The 18,839-nt window shown below is 46.9% G+C and overlaps 1 protein-coding gene across 5 annotated transcripts in view; it reads right to left on the bottom strand.

Moving 5' to 3' along the window:
• MECP2 (methyl-CpG binding protein 2) overlaps positions 1 to 18,839 on the bottom strand; it is a 76,240-nt gene that overhangs the window by 23,903 nt on the left and 33,498 nt on the right. Inside the window, exons 3-5 of one of the 5 annotated variants that reach the window (XM_037988840.1) lie at positions 12,458 to 12,581; positions 11,806 to 11,905; positions 11,004 to 11,242 (exon numbers count right to left, since the gene is read on the bottom strand). The exons of 2 other annotated variants lie outside the window; for them this stretch is intronic. The gene's annotated coding sequence lies outside the window, so the exon portion shown is untranslated. Of the gene's footprint in view, positions 1 to 11,003; positions 12,582 to 18,839 lie in introns of all 5 variants that reach the window. 2 more of the 5 variants (XM_073013317.1, XM_073013318.1) reach the window with 2 other exon arrangements.

The following is an 18,839-nucleotide window of genomic DNA, read 5'->3' as shown; positions in this document are numbered from 1 at the left end:
GAGAATCACTGGAACCCAGGAAGCTGTAGTTGCAGTGAGCCGAGACTGCGCCACTGTACTCCAGCATGGGCAACACAGTGAGACTCTATCTCAAAAAAAAAAAAAGAAAGAAAGAAAAAAGATCCCAACTGGATTTTCTTTGGAATCTGACATTTACCTAGAATATGTATCTGAGGACAGTCAGAAGGTGTGTGTGTGTGTGTGAGGGGTGGGGGGGATGGCTTGCTTCTGGTAGCCACTGCTCTAGGGAGTATTTCTCACCATCGTGTCACATAGCACACAACAGGAGCACTCTCACATGGATTAGGGAATTAGATGCAGACCTCCTGCACAACTGCCCTCTTCCAATCCTAGTAAGACAAGACACAAAAGAAAGGCGGGGAAGGGGAGTGTGAAGGGAAGACTTCAGCAAACAAAGGAAAGGGGTGTAATTCAAAGCAGTCTGAGAAAAGACTCCAGAGGACAATGCAGTAGCAAAGCCAGGCTCCTGCCCTGTCCCCAGAAACCACCCTAAGGAGCAGGCAACACCCTGGGAATTTGCAGCCAGTAAGCTGGAGAGAAGCAACCAAGTGGGAGTCCTTCACTTTTTCCTTTTAGACCCAGAAACTCCATCTGGGAGGTGCAGGAGAAATGGCGAAGTGCCCAGTGAGCCAGCCCAGCTCTGTGGGAAGCAACTGCTCTTAGGTATACACAGATTATGGAACCACCCAGAGACTGAGGTGCCCCTATCCCCATGGAAATAGCACACACATCCCTCATGCAGCTAGAGTGAGCCTTAGTATAAGACATCCAACACAGTTCTTAGAACAAAGAGAAGAATCCAGATAGGGCTGAAGACTACATGGCTGCAGCTCCCTCCAGCGTGCAAATTCTCTCCGAATACAAGATAACAAGCCTGCACTAGATAGCTCAGAGGGGAAAACAGCGAGGGAGGATGCCAAGAAACCAGGAAGAGAGCGCCAAGAATTCCTCCACTGTCTCAAAGCAAACAGAACGACTATGCAGAGCCATCCAAGCCTGAGCCAAGATGAAAAGAAGCGACATGTAACTATGCAAACATATTATGGCCAAAAGAAAAAAAAGAGGCCCAGGGAGGGAGATGGCACGAGAAAGGCAAAGTCTCCCACTAAGAAGAGAACACACAAGGAAGGGAAAAAAATTCCCCACAACTTCATAAGAACATGTTCCTAATAAAAGAGTTCAAAGATGGGATGATAAAACAGAATAAGATGAAAAGACAAATTTCTAACCTAGAGAAACAAACTGCAGACCAAAACACATCATTATGAAACTAATAAATACATTGAAAAACAGCCAGAAACAGAATATACATAGCTGAAAATCAAATTAGACAAAGTAAATGCAGACGAAAAAGACAAAAGTTAAAACAATTAGGGCAAAGCTAATAGCATTGGAAGAGAGACAAAGACAATCCCACATAAGGAATTTGTGTCCCTGAAGTACAGAACTCAACAAATGGAACAGAAGATGCTGTCAAAGATCCATAAGAGAGCTGACCTGAAACAGCAACGACTACATCTGCAGCTTAAAAGAATACACCATGTTCCCAGGACAATTTGATAAAGAATGCTCAATAGCAAGACAGACTCTAGTCAACCTACTCAACTTCAAGGATAAAGAAAGCATTCTTCAGGCACCTTGGGATTCTTCTAAGGGGGAAACATCAGAAGACCAGACAAAATGTCTACAAAGTTCTGAGGCAGCTTAGCGCAGTGGTAGTGGGGGAGAGGTCAGAGGTAAATTCAGAGAGATGGACAGGGGCCAAAGCCTCTCTGAGATGAAATCTGAACACAGATCTGAAGGAAGTGTGTGGTGAGGGAACAGGTCAAGTAAAGAGGGGTCCAGCCAATAGGTAGCAGTAAGAGCCAAGGCTCTGACTCTAGCAACATTCTGGCCAGTTGCAGGAAGAGCAAGAGCAGTGGGAGCCAGGTGAGCAAGGGAGAGAATGGTAGAGAATGAGCTCAAATAGGCAGGGAGAGATCACGTTCCATGTGGCTGCTGAGGCAGGCCCGGTTACACAATTTGTGGAGCCTGGTACAAAATGAAAATGCAGGGCCTCTAGTTCAAAAATTAAGAATTTTGAGATGGTGACAGTAGAGTAATAAACCAAGCCTGGGTTTCAGCAAACTCTGGGCAGTTACACAGGACCATGAAGCTGGCTCTGCTTTCAAGTAATGGACTTTGGGTTTTATTCTGAGAGGGTTTTTCTCAAGAGAGTAACCTGATCTAATGAACGTTCTTCAAAGAGCCCATCTGAGGCTGGGCACAGAGGTGTGTGCCTGTAATCCTGTATTTTGGGAGGCCAAGGCAGGAGGATTGCTTGAGCCCAGGAGTTCGAGACCAGCCAGGGCAACACAGGGAGACCCCAGTCTCTACAAAAAATATAAAACTTAGCCAGGTGTGGTGGTGCATACCCGTAGTCTCAGTTACTTGAGAGGCTAAGGTGGGAGGCCTGCTTGAGCCCAGGAGGTTGACGCTGCAGTGAGCCGTGATTGTGCCATTGCATTCCAGCCTGGGTGACAAAGGGAGACCTTATCTCAAAAAAAAAAAAAAAAAAAAAAAAAAAAAAGGAAAAGATCCATTCTAACTATGGGAAGATGTAGAGTAGAAAGAGCGGGGCAAGATGTGCAAGATGCCACAGAGGGGCTCTGCAGAAGCAGATGCTGGGTCACAGTTTGGGGTGTAAGATGTTCATCAGGAACTGACATCCATAAAGGGAGGTGGGAAGAAGTCAAAGAGAGAGATCTTAGGTAAGGAGGCTTTTGCAGCTGAGGCCAGCTGAAGGAACAGCAGACAGTAACTGCTAACTGGAGTGTCCGCAGGGGATCTGGAGAGGAGAGTGACCTCCGGGTCTGCCACGTGAGACTACCATAGAGTCTAGGCAGGGATGCAGGGGGCTGGTCTAGGTGCCATCCCTGAAGGGCATGTGCACTGAGACAGGGAAAGGGCGACAGATCCAGGACTCTGACTTCCGTATCTCATGTTTTTGATACTGAGGTATTTAGTTTTCTAAGGCCTAAAGGGCAGCTGGATGTATGAGTCTGGAGTTCAGGGAAGAGGTCTGAAGAGCCAGGCAAGTGGGTGAGGGCATGCTGAATAAAAATGTAAACAACCCTCCCCTTGCTATTTGGAGTTGTGATGAGGAGAAAGAATCAACAGAGGAAACAGAAAGAGGACAGTGCAGAGAAGGAAGATCAGACATATCTGTCAATATTATTGGTGGCACTCAACAGAAACCAACTCTAGCTGATTTATGCAGACAAGGACTGATGAAAAGCTATTGAAGATGCATGTGGTGATGGTTGCACAATATAAATGTGCTCAATACCACAGAATTGTACACTTAAAATGGTTAAGGAAGTACATTTTATCTTTTGTGTATTTTACTGCAATTTTTAAAACTAGGGGGAAAAGGCTACTGGGTGATGAGAGAATCCCTAGAGTGTTGGAAGAACAGGTTTGAGTCCATTTGGCCAGGAACAATACTCCAAATCCTTCTGCCAAGCCAGTCCAAGCAGCCAGTAGTGCCTTTGCGACCCTGCAAGGCAGCAGCACTGGCCACTGGCACTGTGGCCTAGGAGCTCGTCTTTCCTGCAGCCCCAGTGCCAGGAGACAAGGCTCTCCTGCCTGGCCCTGCTCCTTCTAGCATGTGAGTCTGATTGGCAGAGGCCAAGGTACATACCTACACCCTCATGTAGAACTCAGGAAATTTCTTTCTGTAAAGGGCCAGACAGCATTTTCCACCTTGTGGGCCAGACAGTATCTGCCACAACCAGCCTACCTGCTGTTGTACAGGAGAGCAGTCTTGGGCAATGCACAAAGGACGAGGTGGAACTGGGTCCTGGTAAAGCTTCATTTACGAAAATAGGCAGTGGGCTGGACTTGGCCCTGGAAATACTGTTTGCCAACTGCTGCCCTGACCGAAAGGGAAGCTAGGCAAATAAGCATCTGACATTTGCAGTGACTACAATCAGAGGTCGCCTGGGCTCCTATCAAACTCGTGAGGTGAGAATTCTCCCAGACCCAGAGGGGGTTCAAGATGGGAGGGGAGATGGCCCCCTGGAGGGTATGAGGTACCAGAAGAGACATAACGAAAGGGCTGAGAAGGAGTGACAGCCACCAATGACTGATAAGATTATTTCACGGAATGTGGGAAAGCAAGCGTTCATGGAGCAAGCTGAGCAAGGAGCAGCAGGCAAGGATGAGGGCCCATGAGTGGAGAGAACTCTTAGAGAGTTTGGCTAAAAGGAGAAAGAGAGACTGAGCAGGAGCCGAGAAGGTATGAGCTGAAGGGAGCTCAGTTACGACGGTAAATTCTAAAACAAGTTCGTCTGGTGATGGGCACAGTTCACAAGAGGAGGGAAGACCGACGGAGTCCCAGGGGCGTCAAACAGTGGTTGACACTGAAAACTATGAAGACAGTAAGTCCTCATTATAGGCAGAGCTGTCTAAGTTAGAACTCTGTGGGTGGAGGGGTTTCCAGTGATGACCAACTCCAGGCTACAACCATGGGAATGAGTGGCAGAAGAGACGGAGGGAACCAGGCACTAGGAGGGCTGTCTACATGCATATGTGTGCTGGAGTCAGGAACTGGCATGGAATCCTCAACAGCAAAGGACTGACTGGGGCAGTGAGCAAGCCCACAACAGTGGTCTGTGGGCCAAAAGGCTGAGTGTCACAGCCCCCCTATGCCATGCCTGGAGGTACATGGGATCAGAGACTGCTGAGGACTTGGCAGGAGGCACAGGCATGGAGAAGCAGGGCCTAACCCAGGTGTGTGTGTGACGTGGCAGGGAGGGGGCGGTGGTGGTTAGGAAGGGCTCTTTGGGGAAGAGATACCTGATTGGGTCTTCAAGGATAAGCAGGACAAGGCAAGGCCACAGGGGAGGGAAAGGAGAAGAGAAGGTGACTTGCACAGGGGAGCCAATGACAAAGGCCAGGAGTGCAAGAAACATGGTACCTGGGAGGAACTACAAGCAGTCCTGGACTTCTGAGGGCTATGTCCATGAGAAAAGCGGCAGCAACAGAAGGGACCACAAAGAGAGGCAGGAGCCACATGAGGGGCCCTGATGTCACTTGAACACAGGGTGCCACTCTTGGGTTTAAAGCAGGAGAATGAGATTGACGATAGGGATTGTGTGGAAGATAGAGAGGTAGAGGAAAGATCATAAGTTATCACGGGAGTCCTAGGGCGAGATGAGGGAATTGAACCAGGACAGCGGTAGAAGGGATGAAAGAAGACAGAAAAGGGACAAACAGTTAAAGGAACAATTTGTGGGGCTTGGTGGCTCCCCTGGATGTGGGCAGTGAAGGGCAGGGGCCTGTTGGGTTTCCAGCTTGGGTGACTGGTATGGCTATCAACTGTGACAGAAAACAGTGGACATGGCATTTGTCTATTTGGTCTTCTGATCTATCTACCTTATCTTGAAGGAGATGGGGGTGGTAGGGCGGGCAGTGAGTTGAAAAGAACGGAAGGGAGAAAGAGGGCAGACATCTCTCAAATGTTTGCACGGTAAAATCTGACTAAAAGGCACACACGCCCCACAAGCCTTTTTCTTTTTTTTTCCCCTCCAAGAAGCAAAACAAGTTTTATTTCCATAGTAGTTCCTTTTAGTGCTCTCTGTCGCCACCTAACGGACGGCCTGGTGGAAGAGGCTCAAGAGGTAGCAGCCTAGCCTATTCAACGGCAGAGGAATCAAACTCACCCATGCACCTGGGTGGGGGAGGACCAAAAGAGGCCCAGCTCTTCTGGAAGATCATCGGGAGTCTATTCTGGAAGACCAGGGGCTCTTGGAGCTAAAACAGACGTCCATTCATTAATAATACCTACTTCAACAACTTAAGATCGTGTTCAGCAGATGCACATCAACCTTGACTGGTCTGCGCTCCCCAAATCGGGTATAATATTAAGGCATATTGAAGGAACAATCTGTAGATATTCATGAAATTGTTTGGTGGGACAAAAATTGTGGGGCACTTAAGCCTAGCTGAACTCAGTTTCAAGTTCTAGCATTTAACACACCACCTCTAAGTTTACGTGTACTTTATGAGTGCAGGAATGCAACAAAAAAAATCTACTGTAAAGTCCTGGCCCTCAGGGCAAAGCAAGGGAACTACAACTCTTGCTGCGAACTGCCTTCCTCCCACAGATGTGACACATTCACAACTCTCATTCACTGAACAAGTGTCACACCAGAGGTGACAAGAGGGGAACATGCAATAATAGGTAACTTTCCTGTCACATGAGACCGCTTGGAGACAAGGATACAGAGCCCAGCATAGGAGATGGGACAAAATCATGAGGGTCAAGGACCACACCTGGTTTAACTCCCAGAAGAGTTTTAGCCAGTAAAGAGCTGCAAGAAGGAGACCACACTCCACGAGAGGCCACTAAGATAAACGCTTGCATCTGATTAAGTTTTCACCTGAAGAGTGTGGGTAAGGACAAGCCTGCCTTGTTGGGGTTAGGGTAAGGGGAGGGACCCAATGGAGATCTAATCCCAGAGGTTTGATCACAGGGGCTGATGAATGAGAGGTGGAGATCGGGAACATACGCCTTTTTTTTTTTTTTGAGACGGGGTCTCGCTGTGTCACCCAGGCTGGAGTGCAGTGGCACCATCTCGGCTCACTGCAACCTCTGCCCCCCAGGTTCAAGTGATTCTCCTGCCTCAGTCTCCCAAGTAGCTGGGATTACAAGCACCTGCCACTGCACCCGGCTAATTTTTCTATTTTTAGTAGAGACTGGGGGGGGGGGGGGGTTCACCATCTTGGCCAGCCTGGTCTTGAACTACTGACCTCATGATCCACCCGCCAAGGCCTCCCAAAATGTGGGGATTACAGGCATGAGCCACTGCACCCGGCCAGCCACTCTTTTTTTTTGAGATGGAGTTTCGCTCTTGTTGCCCAGGCTGGAGTGCAATGACACGATCTTGGCTCACTCCAACCTCTGTCTCCTAGGTTCAAGTGATTCTCCTGGCTCAGCCTCCCGAGGAGCTGGGATTACAGGCAGGCGCCACCATGCACAGCTAATTTTGTATTTTTGTAGAGATGGGGTTTCTCTATGTTGGTCAGGCTGGTCTCAAACTCCTGACCTCAGGGGATCTGCCCGCCTTGGCCTCCCAAAGTGCTGGGATTACAGGCATGAGCCACCATGCCCAGCCTAAGCCACTCTTTTGGAAAGCTCAGCAGAGAAGATGCATGAGGTAATACGATGGAATGTTAGGTGGCCTTTAAAGGGATGTTTATAGCTTTTCATAACATGGATGTACTAGTCTGCTCAGGCTATAACAAAATAGTATAGACTGGGGGGGCCTACTCAACTGAAATTTCTCACAGCTCTGGAGGCTAGAAGTCCAAGATCAAGGTGTCAACACATTTAGCCCCTGGTGAGGGCTCTCTTCCTGGCTTGGAGATGGCTACCTTCTCATTGCATACTCACATAGTGGAGAAAGCAAGCTCTCTGCTGTCTCTTGTCATAAGGAGACCCACCCTCCCTCCTGATTTCATCTAAACCTAACCACCTCCCAAAGACCCCATCTCCAAATAACATCACATTGGAGGTTTGAGCTTCAACACTGGAATTATGGGGGACACAAACATTCAATCCATAACAGTGCTGATGTTTATGTTTTAATGTTAAATGATAAAGCACGGCACAGCAGCACACACACCGTGTGATACCGATCTGTTTTTTTTTTTTAGATAGGGTCTCACTCTGTTGCCTGGGCTATACTGCAGTGGCGTGATCACACCTCACTGCAACCTCAACCTCCAGGGTCAAGCAATCCTCCCACCTCAGCCTCCCAAAGTGCTGGGATTATAGGCGTGAGCCACCATGCCTGGCCTCCAATTTGTATTTAATGCCACTGAACTGTATATTTAAAAATGGTAAATTTTAGGTGATGTGTATTTTACCACAGTTTTTTTAAAAAGTCTAAGAGAAGGCAAGAAAGGAGAAGAAAAATTTAAAAGAACAGAAAATATGGAAAAATAGAATGCACAAAATAATATGCTATAAACAAATCTAAATGTATCAGAAATCAAATAGATGTTAAAGGACAAAACAGACAGAATGGATTTTTTAAAAAAATCTAGCTATTAGGCTGGGCGCGGTGGCTCAAGCCTGTAATCCCAGCACTTTGGAAGGCCAAGACGGGCAGATCACGAGGTCAGGAGATCGAGACCATCCTGGCTAACACGGTGAAACCCTGTCTCTACTAAAAAATACAAAAAACTAGCCGGCTGAGGTGGCGGGCGCCTGTAGTCCCAGCTTACTCGGGAGGCTGAGGCAGGAGAATGGCGTAAACCTGGGAGGCGGAGCTTGCAGTGAGCTGAGATCCGGCCACTGCACTCCAGCCAGGGCCACAGAGCAAAGACTCCATCTCAGAAAAAAAAAAAAACAAAAAAAAAACTAGCTATTGGCCAGGCATGGTGGCTCACGTCTATAATTCCAAAATTTTGGGAGGCTGAGGTGGGTGGATCATCTGAGGTGAGGAGTTTGAGACCAGCCTGGCCAACATGGTGAAACCACATCTCTACTAAAAATACAAAATTAGCCGGGTGTGGTGGCGCATGCCTGTAGTCCCAGCTACTCAGGAGGCTGCGGCAGGAGAATTGTTTTGAATCCAGGAGGTGGAGGTTGCAGTGAGCTGAGATCACGCCATTGCACTGCAGCCTGGGAGACAAGAGCAAAACTCCGTCTCAAAAAAAAAAAAAAAAAAAAAAAAAAAAAAAAAAAAAATCTAGCTATCTGACATTTTCAAAAGCTCTACATACCAAAGACACAGAAAGGAAGAAAATAAAAAACTGGGATGGGCGGGCGTGGTGGCTCACACCTGTTATCCCAACACTTTTGGAGGCCAAGGCTGGTGAACTGCTTGAGCCCAGGAGTTTGAGACAGCCTGGGCAACACGGCAAAACCCTGTCTCTACTAAAAATACAAAAACCTGGCCAGGCGTGCTAGTGTAAGCTTGTACTCTCAGCTACTCAGGAGGCTGAGGTGGGACGACCACTTGAGCCCAGGAGGCAGAGGTTGCAGTGAGTTGCGATTGCACCACTGCACTCCAGACTGGGTGACAGAGGGAGACCCTGTCCCAAAAAAAAAAAAAAAAAAAAAAAAGTAAAATAAATAAAATAAATAAATAATAATTAAAAAATAAAATATTAGTATGGTCACTTCATAATACCAAAGGGTTCAATACACCAGGAATGTGAAACTGTATCTAAAATTGAAAACGTGGCCTAAAAATAAATAATAAAATGAAAATTACCAAACTCTGTGGAGAAACTGATGTGTCCATCACTACAGTAGATTTTAACACATATCCCATCAGTTGACAAATCAAGTAAACAAAATGACAGTAAGAGAAAATACTTTCACAATAAAAGGATAAGACAGAGGTAATGAATATATGTAGAATCCTGCACCCATGCTTGGCGGTGACATATTCTGTCCAACTGCAAGAACTGGTGTCACACAGACCAAGTTCTTTGACCACAGTGCCATTTAGTTATAAGTTGATTTTTTCTTTTTTTTTTTGAGACAGAGTCTTGCTCTTGTTGCCCAGGCTGGAGTACATTGGTGCGATCTCAGCTCACTGTGATCACCGCCTCTCGGTTCAAGTGATTCTCCTGCCTCAGCCTCCCGAGTAGCTGGAACTACAGGTGTGTGCCACCATGCCTGGCTAATTTTGTATTTTTAGTAGAGACGAGGTTTCACCACGTTGGCCAGGCTGGTCTCGAACTCCTGACCTCGGGTGATCTGCCCGCTTCGACCTCCCAAAGTGCTGGGATTACAGGCGTGAGCCGCCTTGTGTGGTCAATTTTTTTTTCTAGAGCAACTGGGGGGAAAAAAAAAACAAAACCCAAAGCCACGTGCTTGGAAATTGAAAAAAACATTTTAAAGTAATTTGTGAGTCGAAGGAAGAAACAAAGAAAATTTTTAAAATCCTTGGGCTAACTTCAAGTGACAATACTATCAGAACTTGCTAGATACAGTTGAAGTAGTTCCAGAGGGTTAGCCTTAAATGCTTACATTTGAAAAAAAGGTAGAAAAATCAATGAACCACATTTATAATTTAAGAAGTTAGGGCCGGGCACGGTGGCTCATGCCTGTAATCCCAGCACTTTGGGAGGCCGAGGCTGGTGGATCACCTGAGGTCAGGAGTTTGAGACCAGCCTGGTCAACATGCCAAAACCCCATCTCTACTAAAAATACAAAAAATTAGCCGCGTGTGGGGCAAATGCCTGTAAATCCCAGCTACTCAGGAGGTTGAGGCACGAGAATCACTTGAACCTGGGAGGTGGAGGTTACAGTGAGCTGAGATCGCACTACTACACTCCAGCCTGGGCAACAGAGCAAGATTCTCTCTCTCAAAACAAAAAAACAAGCAAACAAAAAAACAGAGAATGTACTCTAAGACCATAGAAAAAATAATAAAGATAAAAGCAAAAGCAGAATTTAATGAACTAGAAAAGAGACACAGAGTAATACAGGGCAATAATGCCTACGTGTCTGCTTCTTGTAAGACCAATGAATCCAATGAACTTTTACCAAGACAAGGAAAAATGGGAGAAGGTACAAGTAAACAACAAATACTAGCAGTGAAAAAGCAGATATAATTACAGATGTTGCAAAGGTACAAAAAACTATAACATGAACAACTTTATGCTAGTCAGACAAAATGGACAAATTCTTAGAAAAAAAAATTTAACAGCTTACAGTAGCCCAAGCAGGTGCAGGGAAAATAAAAATAGGTTTAGATGTGTCTGTGTGTGCACAGAACACCTCAAAAGACACAGACAAGACCCTGGATGCAGCTGTTCCCTGAAGAGAGGCGTAGGCAGCTGGGAGACCAGGGCAGCAGGGACACTCAGACCTTGCATCACTCTGGAGTTTGCACTTCCTGAATTGTGAAGCATGCACATGTGTCACTTATGCAACAGTGAATCCAAACGTGCCTGTATACAAGGAAAGGCCTCACCTGGCTGCGCCGTGGAGGCTGGCCTGGCGTGTGGAGCAGGCAGAACATTAGCAAGCTACTGAGCAGGTGCAGGTATGAACATCAGCTGACGCTGGCTCTTTGCTTTCTTTTTAATCTTGACAAATTTGGTAGGTGAAAAGGCATCATTTTTGTTTTCGTTTGCATCACTTTGATTACCAGCAGGCAGAACTCTTTTCCTATCTTCATTGGCCATCTGTATCTCTTCTTTTATGAATTTCCTGTTCATAGTCTTTGTTCATTAGTGGTGACTAGTGGTAAGTTAGCAATAAGAACTGTTTGCATTCAAGTCTAGACTGAGAAGGAAATTAAAAAATCTGCCCATGTATTCTCACAATAAATGACTACTGACTAGCCTGAGATAATTGTACCCACTACCCAGTTAGAGGCATTAAGCCCAGGATGATTCACTTCAGACTTGTCCCTGACCTTCCTCATACCCTTTCCAGAAGGGCCCCTTGAACCGCTATGGTACTCCTAAATTACTATCCCATTACCCAAATGATGGAGAGCCAATCAAAAGCTTAGACCAGAACACTTTCCCAAATTATCTTCCAATACCTTCACAATGATCACTTTATATACAATCTCATTGAATGCTCAGCAACACATGTAAGCAATGTTTAACTGAGGGCAACACTGAGGCTCAAAGAGGGCAAGTGACTTGATTGCCAAGGTCACCTGCTAGGTTCAAGAGCTGAGAATTAATCCCAAGGCTACCTGGCTCAAAAAGCCTAAGCTCATCTACTATACTTGAGGCAAAATCATGAAAGTGTGTTTTTACCTTGCCCAGACCCTGCACACTGCATCAAGGTCCTGAGTTTCAAGCAACAGAAATCAACTCTGGTTAAATTCAATCACAAAGGAGTTCTTGGGCAGCAGATCTGGAAATGGAGAGAGAACTGGAGAACTAGGCTCAGAAAAGTTGCAGGAATAGAGGCTGCACCACTGCAAATACAGCCAAGGTTACAGTGTAGGGACCTGCTGGTTGGGACACCCACCCTGGGCACTGCTGCACATCAACAGTAGACATTAGCCACGATTGTTGGTTTTGTGGCTTAGGTGTCACCACCATGACTAATCCTTTACTGTCCCTCAAGAGTCAAAATCCATGAAGGCAGAATGGGTTTGGCCAAGCCTAGGCTTCATCGCCATCCCCTCGTTTCCAGAGAGCAAGGGGAGGGAATATATCCATTCCCCTGTGGCAGACACTGCCAGCTGTCCCCCAACATCCATGTTCTCCATCTGCCTTACTAATGAGACCCTGTGCTCAGCTAAGGAGAGTTATTTCCCGCTTCCCAGTAGACCATGGGATTACGTTACGGCTAAGGAGACAGTGGCTGAGCGCACTCCTGTTCATCATTCTCTTTCAAGCTTGCTCTTGTTCTACTATGGGCGGAGCACACTTCCCACCCACTGACTCTGGGCTTGCTCACGTGTTGATGGGATGGGGGAAGAAGAGGCTTTAAGAGGCTTCTGTGACTCTGCTCACTCCTCTTGGACTCCTGACCTCCGCCTACGAAGAGACTTCCCCTGGCAGTTGCTTCTCCCTCCTGGGTCCTGGAACGACAGGCTTGAGAACAGATCTGAATCCCATCTTGCAGCTGACCCAGACCCATGTGTGAGAAATAAATAATTGCTGTTATACCTACTGAGCTGCTGGTGCTGTGTGTTCCCTGGGACAAGATGATGGGTGTGAAGATGGAAATGGAAATACTGAATGGGCCTAGAAGTTAAGATGTCAAGTGCCATTTTGCCTTTCCCCTATGACCTCTTTCTTCCTACCTGGAGGAGTGGATGCAATGACTAGAGCAGCAACCGTCATCTCACAACCAAGAGGCAGTCTCGAGAAATGGAAGACACCCACTGAGGGGCCCAGGGTCCTGGATCCTTACAAAGCCACTGCAGTGGTCATGGACAGCATGAGAAGGAAGTATACCACAGGCCCCCAACCCCATCTTCAGGTTTTCTCAGGTAGAAACTAGGGTCCACCTGCCTCCTACTAAGATATACACAATGGGGAGACTTTTAACACAAAAAAAGGTATGAAGATGGTCAGAAGCCAAAAAAACAACAAAATGTTCATGATATGCCATAGTGAGGTTTACTCACTACACTGCTTTTCCACCGAGTTATCACAATCACTATAACTCAACCCATTGAAAAAATGACAAAATAGATTCTGAGATTCTCTTCCTATTTCTGTTAGCTAAAAAAGCAGCCTTTGAATTGTTTATAAGTGAATTCAAGAGACAAAAATAAACCCAGATAATTCAGAATGTACTGAGTACAACACATATGCCTTCTATGTCATAAGCTCCCAGCATTATTTATTCAAAGAAAACTTGCCTTGTTGCAAAAATATAAAAAAACTTAAAAAAAAAAAAAAACCCAATTACACAACACACCACCTCCTACAACACCAGATTCCTTTTCTTTCCTTTGTAACCTCACTAGAAGCAAAACAAAGCATTGTTCAAATTGCTGAGACCCAGAAAGTTCAATTAGAGCATAAAAAATGCTCTCCCAAAGTATAGATACCTAGCAGGGAAACGAGCAGGCTAAGCCTCCTGAGTGAACCTGGACATTGGCCCCAAGTAACAGGCACATTTAGTCACCAACGACTAGATTCCACATGATTGAATCCAGAAACCCTGCCCCTTCCCATTCCCCTTGGCGATCCAGGGGGACACCATCAATTGCTCACTCCTTCTCCTTATACTTACAGTTAGTGGTGCTATACTATACAGGGGAAGGCGTGAGGGAGTCACACATGCTTTGGTGCTCAAGAAGCTCATAAGCCATTAGGGAAAGAGCAAAATGCCAGAAAGCGGTTGTCACTTCTGGCTACAGAGGTTGCAAAGGACGTCTGCAAGGGTCAGTGAGGGCCCAAAGGAGTAGTAACCAAGGCCCTGAAGCCTGGGAGCTGAGGTGGGTAGTGTCAACCTCTTCTCAATAATCAGTTCCTAAGGTTCCATCTGAGCAAGCAGGAAACCACAGAGGCCATTCTCATGGGTACTTTAAGCAGTGCATCTGTTGGCAAAACACAAATGCTGCCACACAAATACTAAGCCACAGATTGCAAAGGCACCCGATAGCCCTCAAAATTCATTTCTCTTGTTTCGCAAAGCTGCACTGAGAAACTGTGCTGTTAAATTATATGCTCATAAAGGAGGTATGTTTTAAAAGAGGGGCAAATATGTGGGTGCTATTTAGACTCTCACTGATTTGTTCCATGTTTTCAGATAACTGCACTCCACCCCTCCCCCGCCAAAGTAACTCAATCTCCACATATTTGCCTTTATGTGTACCTTCTAACTCATGACTACGGCTTTGATTTAACCCATAAACAATATTGTTCCTGTTAGCCATGGAGAAGCTAAGGAGCCAACAGCAGAGCAGGCTGCATGTTCTTCTGTCCCTCTTATAAGACAAAACTTTAGGGCAATGTCCCACTACAGAATTTATTTGTTAATTCACTCAATAAATTAAAATATGCATGATTCTAGGCACTGAGGATATATCGAGGAAGAGGCAAAAAAAAAAACCTCTGTCCTCATGGGACTCAGATTCTACAGGAGTGGGGAAAGGGAGGGAAGGGAGTGGGAGAGCACAAACAAAACCAAGCAGTAACACAGCTTGTGGCAGATGGTGACAAGTCCTATGCTTGTCAGGGGGAACTGGTGGGACAGAGGCAGGCTGCCTGATTTACAGACAGGGGTGTGCTCAGGAAGGGTCACACTGAGAAGGTGACACTTGAGCAGACATGCGTGATACCTGGGACAGAGGGCAGAGGAGAGGTCAAGGCCTTGAGGCAGGGGTATACTTCGAGGGTCCAGGGAGGAGCCAGGAGGCCAGTGAGGCCGCAGTGCATGAGTGGTGGGAGAGTGGCAAGAGAGGTGATCCTGTTGGGCTGTGATTCTGAGTGAGCAGGGACCCACTGGAGGGTTCTGAACAGAAGAGCACCCTGGTGTGGCGCACAATATTGCAGAACTAAACCAAGAACCAGGGGGCAAGGGCAGAGGCAGGGAAGCTGGACACCTGGACCAGGGTGGGAGCAGTGGAGGCAGGGGAACTCATCAGATTTTGCATCCATCTTGCAAGTGGAGTCACAGTATTTGTGGACAAACGAGATAACCAGCGCCAGGTTTCTGGCCTGAGGAGCAGGGAGTTGGAGTTGCTGTTTACTGGAAAGGAGAAGACCAGGGAAAGAGAAGATCTGGGGAGGATAAGGAGTTCCCGTGACCCAGTCAGCCTGGAGACATAAATTTAGGAGCCATGAGGCTGGACGGAATCACTTCGGGAGTGAGGGTGGAGAAGAAAAGCCTGAGCTTGAGGCCTTCCAACATCACATGCGAAACAGAAAAGACTTGAGGAGGACAGACATTCACACATTCACCCAGGACTTCCTGAGGACCCACAGATGCCAGGCACTGTTCTAGGAGCTTGGGCTACATCTGTGAATCAAGGAGACAATCCTGTCCTGTGGAGCTTCTGCTCCGGCAGGGGTGATAGCTAAGATAAGCACAGTCAGTCACGTATTCAGCTAGAAAGAGACAAAAGCTGTGGTTTGAGAAGGTGCACATCAGTGCAGAGACTCAAGGGAGGGAAAGGATTGCCTCGTATGGGTATTGGGGTTAACTGACGACGACAGCTCCAGGACAAGAAGTGACAAGCAGCTCCCAGATTTAACAACATGAAGGTCATCACTGGAGACCTCATGGAGCAGCTTGGCAGAGCTGTGGCAGCAAAGGAACATTGTAGAAGGTTGAAGAGGGTGTGGGGACAGGGACTGGAGTCTTGCTGGTAAAGGAAAGCAGAGATGCTAGACAGGAGGGGGGTTAGGAGCAGCTTTTATCAAGGTGGGAGAAGTAGCAACAAGTTTCTAGGGCAGGCGAGGGAGGAATCTCTGATGCAGGAGAGTGCAGTAGAGGATTGGAGAGATGCCTTAGAACAGCAGCAAGGGCCTGGGACAGGCGCTCCATGACAGCACAAGGGAGGCAGAGCAAAGGAGCAGACGCTGGTCTGTAGACATTCTCTTGAGCTTGCTTCTGTGCTCTCTGGGAACTAAGACATCAGCTGCAAGGAGGTGTGACAGCTGATGAGGAGGGTGGGAGGGGCTAGGAGAGACCAGGGAACTGCAGTATGCTGGTGGGCTTGGCGGCAAGAAGTTTACCTGGGGTGGACATAAACTTAAAGGGGGATCAATGAAGGAGTCACATTCAGCTTCAAGATGGAGCAGGCATGGGGCAGACATGACTGAATTTCACGAGGCTGGGGCTTTGTCGACTGAATATAACAAAGCAAGGAAGTGCTGAAGTGCTGAGGCAGTGTGCCAGGTAGTAACGACGTCTCTGACTGGCACTGAAGCTATGAAGGAAAGGAATAAGGATACAAAGGAGGTGAAGTCTGAGAAAAGATGGAGCCACTGATGGATTCTAAGTGCCTGTGAGGTCAAAGGAGTATTGGAGTTGGGTATTAGAGGCAGTGAACAGGAAAAGGATCTTTCCTTTTGCAGATCACAAAAAAAATGACCAGAGCTAAACAACCTTTACAGCACTATCCACTGTAAAAGTTGTCTGAGAAAGAACAAAATGTAGTTAGCCTTCAGAACATACGCATCTTTATTTTATTTTATTTTTATTTATTGAGACTGAGTCTCACTCTGTCGCCTAGGCTGGAGTGCAGTGGTACAATCTCAACTCACTGCAACCTCTGCCTCTGGGGTTCAAGCTATTCTCCTGCCTCAGCCTCCCGAGTAGCTGGGATTACAGGCACCCGCCGCCACACCCGGATAATTTTTATACTTTTAGTAGAGACAGTGTTTCACCATGTTGGCCCGGCTAGTCTTGAACCCCTGACCTCAGGTGTTCCACCCGCCTCAGCCTCCCAAAGTGCTGGGATTACAGGTGTGAGCCACCGCACCCGGCTTGGAGCATATGCATCTTTAAAAAGTTGTCTTTGGCCAGGCGCAGTGGCTCACGCCTGTAATCCCAGCACTTTGGGAGGCCAAGGCGAGTGGATCACCTGAGGTCAGGAGTTCGAGACCAGTCTGACTAGCACGGTGCAACCCCCATCTCTACTAAAAACAAAAAATTAGCCAGGCATGGTGGTGCATGCCTGTAATCCCGGCTACTTGGGAGGCTGAGGCAGGAGAATTGCTTGAACCCGGGAACGCAGAGGTTGCGGTGAGCCGAAATCACACCACTGCACTCCAGCCTGGGCAACAAGAGCGAAACTCCGTTTCAAAAAAAAAAAAAAAAAAGTTGTCTTCAAGAGCATAATCAAAGATACTTTCACTTCTTAATGTTTTGTTTCCATGTCTCGTCACAGAACATGGTACAGACAAATATTAGAATGGACTCAAGGGATCACTTGATTTTTAACTACAGAAACTTTCTGTTGACTAACGAGCACTGTCTTGTTTACATCTGCTGAAGTATGGGCACCAGACAAGAGTACAGCGCTGTCACTCAAAGCCAGGAATGATATGGGTGTTACCATGAGGACTACCCAGCAGAAGATAAGCATCTCGTATGTCTACAGTGAACTCCTTTAGGCTAAACTATTGTTGCCAATGGTATATGGATTAGGACTGACTGCCACTGCCCATCTGCTTATAGCTTAGAGTCTGGTGAATGCAAACAACTGTTTTGGGGGGACTTCTGGTCCTTCCTTGGGCTCTGCTATCCTGGAAATGGACAGGCTTCTACAGGGGTTCAATGGTAGCCCTGAATAGTTAGGTGTACATCTTAACCCTCAGACCCTGTGGTTCTGACCTTATTTGGAAGATCTTTGCTGCTGTAATTAAATGAAGGATCTTGATATGAGATCATCCTGGATTTAGGGTGGGCCTAATACAGTGACAAGCATCCAGAGAAGAATATGGGGACACAGAGAAGGCCATGTGAAGACACAAGCAGAGAATGGGGCAACGCAACTGCAAGCCAAGGAAAGTCCAGAACTGCCAGGCAGCCACCAAAAGCTGGAAGACGCAAGGAAGGATCCCATGCTAGAGGCTCTGGGGGGAGTGGAGCCCCGCAACATCTTGATTTCAGACCCCAGGCTTCCTGCACTGTGTGAGAATACAGTTAGGGGTACTTTATTCTGACTACTCCGTAAACTTGAGCTCTAATTCTCTCTCAGCTTCTGAGCTTTAACAAAGTCTGTGCAACTTCTAGAGGAAGCATTTACTCAAAGCCCACCTTCTGCAACAGCTCTAGATGCCGCTTCCCCCCTCCACACAAGGAGTCTGCTCCTGCAGGTCCCCATTTTCTCCTCCTCATGCTCCCCTCTCTCCTGGGCCATTCCCAGAAGGATGCAAACATGCTCTCATATTCACCCACCTGAAAAACACCCTCATCCCCCTTTAGCCCACTCCTATTTTTCTGGTCACCATCACAACAAAACTTCTTAAAAAGAGTTGTCTATACCCAACCTCCACTCCCTCACCTTCCATCACTCCAATATGGCTTCTGTCCCCATCACCTCTAATTCAGTTCACCATGTGACACGTAGGGTTTTTGCTAGTTTTAGACACAATGGATCTTGTTATTCCTGGCTTAAAAGCCTTCACCAGAGGATGGCCAACTGCGTACCTTTATTTGCCACTTGACCCTTCAAACCTCAAAGAAACAGAAGTCCAGACATATGCAAAGGAAGAAATTTCTAACAGAGGCAATAACAGGAGAGGACCTCTGAACGGATAAGATATGCTCAGCAAATTTCTAGATGCTGAAAGTAGGCAGGAACATGTTGACTTAACGGAACAGAGAGGAATGTACTACAAGAGAGCTATAGAGCAGATGAGAGCCTGTA

This window comes from Chlorocebus sabaeus, chromosome X (assembly GCF_047675955.1).
Source record: "Chlorocebus sabaeus isolate Y175 chromosome X, mChlSab1.0.hap1, whole genome shotgun sequence".
Lineage (NCBI taxonomy): Eukaryota > Metazoa > Chordata > Mammalia > Primates > Cercopithecidae > Chlorocebus > Chlorocebus sabaeus.
Note: the sequence above shows the minus strand (reverse complement) of the source record. Positions and strands in the feature narration are given on the sequence as shown.